The sequence below is a fragment of the Arachis hypogaea genome, chromosome 18 (assembly GCF_003086295.3).
Source record: "Arachis hypogaea cultivar Tifrunner chromosome 18, arahy.Tifrunner.gnm2.J5K5, whole genome shotgun sequence".
NCBI lineage: Eukaryota > Viridiplantae > Streptophyta > Magnoliopsida > Fabales > Fabaceae > Arachis > Arachis hypogaea.
The window spans coordinates 71,141,244-71,146,321 of NC_092053.1; the positions used below are offsets into that span (position 1 = coordinate 71,141,244).

Here is a 5,078-nt window from a genome sequence, read left to right on the forward strand (position 1 = left end):
TCCAAAGATGCCTAATACAATAGTAAGAGGTCCTATTTATAATAAACTAGCTACTAGGGTTTACATGAGTAAGTATTTGATGTATAAATCCACTTCCGGGGCCCACTTGGTGTGTGTTTGGGCTGAGCTTAAGTGTTGCACGTGCAGAGGCCAATTGTGGAGTTGAACGCCAGTTTTTGTGCCAGTTTGGGCGTTCAACTTTGGTTTTGGATCCTTTTCTGGCGCTGGACGCCAGATTTGGGTAGAAAGCTGGCGTTGAATGCCAGTTTACATCGTCAATTCTTGGCCAAAGTATGGACTATTATATATTTCTGGAAATCCCTGGATGTCTACTTTCCAACGCAATTGGAAGCGCGCCATTTCGAGTTCTGTAGCTCCAGAAAATCCACTTTGAGTGCAGGGAGGTCAGAATCCAACAGCATCAGCAGTCCTTTTTCAACCTCTGAATCTGATTTCTGCTCAAGTCCCTCAATTTCAGCCAGAAAATACCTGAAATCACAGAAAAACACACAAACTCATAGTAAAGTCCAGAAATGTGAATTTAACACAAAATCTATTAAAAATATCCCTAAAAGTAACTAGATCCTACTAAAAACATACTAAAAACAATGTCAAAAAGCGTATAAATTATTCGCTCATCACAACACCAAACTTAAATTGTTGCTTGTCCCCAAGCAACTGAAAATCAAAATAGGATAAAAAGAATAGAATATACTATAAATTCCAAACTATCAATGAAACAGAGCTTTAATCATATGAGCGGGACTTATAGCTTTTTGCCTCTTGAATAGTTTTGGCATCTCACTTTATCCATTGAGGTTCAGAATGATTGGCATCTATAGGAACTTCAGATTTCGAATAGTGTTATTGACTCTCTTAGTTTAGTATGATGATTCTTGAACACAGCTTTTTTATGAGTCTTGGCCGTTGCCCTAAGCACTTTGTTTTCCAGTATTACCACTGGATACATAAATGCCACAGACACATAATTGGGTGAACCTTTTCAGATTGTGACTCAGCTTTGCTAAAGTCCCCAATTAGAGGTGTCCAGGGTTCTTAAGCACACTCTTCTTTTGCTTTGGACCTTGACTTTAACCGCTCAGTCTCAAGTTTTCACTTGACACCTACACGCCACAAGCACATGGTTAGGGACAGCTTGGTTTAGCCGCTTAGACCAGGATTTTATTCCTTTTTGGCCCTCCTACCCACTGATGCTCAAAGCCTTGGGTTCCTTTTTATTTCCCTTGCCTTTTGGTTTTAAGGGTTATTGGCTTTTTCTGCTTGCTTTTTCTTTTTCTTTCTATTTTTTTTTTCGCCTAATTTTTTTTTTCTGCAAGCTTTGTTCTTTGCTGCTTTTTCTTGCTTCAAGAATCATTTTTATGATTTTTCAGATTATCAAATAACATGTCTCCTAGTCATCATTCTTTCAAGAGCCAACATATTTAACATTCTTAAACAACAACTTCAAAAGACATATGCACTGTTCAAGCATACATTCAGAAAACAAGAAGCATTGTCACCACATCAATATAATTAAACTAAGTTCAAGGATAAATTCGAAACTCATGTACTTCTTGTTCTTTTGGATTAAAACATTTTTCATTTAAGAGAGGTGATGGATTCATAGGATATTTATAACTTTAAGACAGAGTTACTAACTACTAATGATCATGTAATGAAGACACAAACATAGATAAGCACATAACATAGAAAACGAAAAACAGAAGAAATAAGAACAAGGAATGAATCAACCTTAGTGATGGTGGCGTTTCCTTCTTGAGGAACCAATGATGTTCTTGAGCTCTTCTATGTCTCTTCCTTGTCTTTGTTGCTCCTCCTTCATTGCTTTTAGATCTTCTCTGATTTCATGAAGGATGATGGAGTGCTCTTGATGTTCCACCCTTAGTTGCTTCCAATAATTGTGTGGAAGAAAATGTATCCCCTGAGGTATCTCAGGGATCTCTTGATTTGCAGTCAAATGTTCTACCACTGAGCTATAGACCCTTGATGGAAGCTTTTGTCTTCCCTTTCCTCTTTCTAGAGGTTTCTCTGGCCTTAGGTGCCATCAATGGTTATGAAAAAAAAAACAAAAAAGCTATGCTTTTACCACACCAAACTTAGAATGTTGCTCGCCCTCGAGCAAAAGAAGAAAGAATAGAAGAATAAGAAGAAGATATGGAGGAGATGGATGGGAGTGGTATTCGGCCATATGGGTGGGATTGGGTGGGAGAGAGATCTTGAATTTTTGAAGGTAGTGGGTGTATGGATGTGAGTGGTAAATGGAAAAAAAAAAAGAAGGGATGATCATGAATGGAAAGAGAGATGATGAGGTAGGTGGGGATCCTGTGGGGTCCACAGATCCTGAGGTGTCAAGGCATTTACATCCCTGCACCAATTTAGGCATGTAAAATGCCCTTGCACACAACTCTGGGCGTTCAGCGCCAGGTTGGTGCCCATTTTGGGCGTTCAACGCCCCTTTGCTGCCATTTCTGGCGTTGAACGCCAGAACCATGCTTGTTCTGGGCGTTCAGCGCCAGGATGCTCCCATTTTGGGCGTTCAGCGCCAGAACTATGCTCTGTTCTGGCGTTTGAACGCCAGACAGATGCTCCTCCAGGGTGTGATTTTTCTTCTGCTGTTTTTGATTCCGTTTTCAATTTTTATATTTATTTTGTGACTCCTCATGATCATGAACCTAAGAAAACATGAAAAACAATAAAAATAAGAATTAGATAAACATTGGGTTGCCTCCCAACAAGCGCTTCTTTAATGTCAATAGCTTGACAGTGAGCTCTCATGGAGCCTCACAGATGTGCAGAGCTTTGTTGAGACTCTCCAACACCAAACTTAGAGTTTGGATATGGGAGTTCAACACCAAACTTAGAGTTTGGTTGTGGCCTCCCAACATCAAACTTAGAGTTTGACTGTGGGGGCTCTGGTTGACTCTGCTTGGAGAGAAGCTTTTTCTGCTTCCTCTCCATGGTTGCAGAGGGAGATCCTTGAGTTTTAAACACAAGGGAGTCCTCATTCCATTGAAGGAATATTTCACCTCTGTCAACATCAATCACAGCTCTTGCTGTGGCCAGGAAAGGTCTTCCTAGGATGATGGATTCATCCTCTTCCTTTCCAGTATCCAGGACTTATGAAATCAGTAGGTATGTAAAGGCCCTCAACCTTTACTAATACATCTTCTACTTGTCCATAAGCCTGTTTTCTTGAGCTGTCTGCCATCTCTAGTGAGATTTTAGCAGCTTGCACCATAGATTCCCAGTTTCTCTATTACAGAGAGGGGCATGAGGTTTATTCCTGAACCAAGGTCACATAGAGCCTTAAAGATCATGGTGCCTATGGTACAGGGTATTATGAACTTTCCAGGATCCTGTCTCTTCTGAGGCAATGTCAGTTGATCCAGATTACTTAGTTCATTGATGAACAAGGGAGGTTCAACTTCCCAAGTATCAATGCCAAATAATTTGGCATTCAGCTTCATGATTGCACCAAGAAACTTGGCAGTTTGCTCTTCAGTAACATCCTCATTCTCTTCAGAAGAGGAGTACTCATCAGAGCTCATGAAGGGCATAAGGAGGTTCAATGGAATCTCTATGGTCTCTAGATGAGCCTCAGAGTCCTTTGGTTCCTCAGAGGGAAGCTCCTTATTGATCACTGGATGTCCCAGGAGGTCTTCCTCCTTGGGATTCACGTCCTCTCCTCTCCTCACAGGTTCGGCCATGGCGCTTATGTCAATGGCCTTGCACTCTCCTTTTGAATTCTCTTCTGTATTGCTTGGGAGAGTACTAGGAGGGATTTCAGTGATCCTTTTACTCAGCTGGCCCACTTGTGCTTCCAAATTTCTAATGGAAGACCTTGTTTCATTCATGAAACTTACAGTGGCCTTAGATAGATCAGAGACTAGATTTGCTAAATTAGAAGCATTTTGTTCAGAATTATCTGTCTGTTGCTGAGTGGATGATGGAAAAGGTTTGCTATTGCTAAACCTGTTTCTTCCACCATTATTAAAGCCTTGTTGAGGCTTTTGATCCTTCCATGAGAAATTTGGATGATTTCTCCATGATGAGTTATAGGTGTTTCCATAAGGTTCACCTAAGTAATTCACCTCTGCTATTGCAGGGTTCTCAGGATCATAAGCTTCTTCTTCAGGAGAAGCCTCTTGAGTACTGTTGGATGCAGCTTGCATTCCATTCAGACTCTGAGAAATCATATTGACTTGCTGAGTCAATATTTTATTCTGAGCCAATATGGCATTCAGAGTATCAACTTCAAGAACTCCCTTCTTCATAGGCATCCCATTGCTCACAGGATTCCTTTCAGAAGTGTACATGAACTGGTTATTAGCAACCATGTCAATGAGTTCTTGAGCTTCTGCAGGCGTTTTCTTTAGGTGAATGGATCCACCTGCAGAAGTGTCCAGTGACATCTTTGATAGCTCAGATAAACCATCATAGAATATATCCAGGATGGTCCATTCTGAAAGCATGTCAGAAGGACACTTTTTGGTCAACTGTTTGTATCTTTCCCAAGCTTCATAGAGGGATTCACCTTCTTTCTGTCTGAAGGTTTGAACATCAGCTCTAAGCTTGCTCAGCTTTTGAGGAGGAAAGTACTTGGCTAAGAAAGCCGTGACCAGCTTATCCCAAGAGTTCAGGCTGTCTTTGGGTTGAGAATCCAACCATAATCTAGCTCTGTCTCTTACAGCAAAAGGGAAAAGCATGAGCCTGTAGACTTCAGGATCTACTCCATTAGTCTTAACAGTATCACATATCTGCAAGAATTCAGTTAAGAACTGAAAAGGATCTTCAGATGAAAGTCCATGAAACTTGCAGTTCTGCTGCATCAGAGAAACTAATTGAGGTTTCAGCTCAAATTTGTTTGCTCCAATGGCAGGAATGGAGATGCTTCTTCCATGTAAATTGGAATTAGGTGCAGTGAAGTCACCAAGCATCTTCCTTATATTATTATTATTTTCGGCTGCCATCTCCTCTTCCTGTTCGAAAATTTCTGAAAGGTTATTTCTGGATTATTGTAATTTAGCTTCTCTTAATTTTTTTTTCAGAGTCCTTTC

The 5,078-nt window shown here is 40.5% G+C and overlaps 1 non-coding gene across 1 annotated transcript; it reads left to right on the forward strand.

Annotated features, from left to right (window-relative positions):
- Positions 1 to 4,487: 4,487 nt before the first annotated feature.
- LOC112773667 (small nucleolar RNA R71) lies at positions 4,488 to 4,595 on the forward strand. The gene has a single exon (XR_003188205.1). It is a non-coding gene; the product is annotated as a small nucleolar RNA R71 (small nucleolar RNA).
- The last annotated feature ends 483 nt before the right edge of the window (positions 4,596 to 5,078 follow it).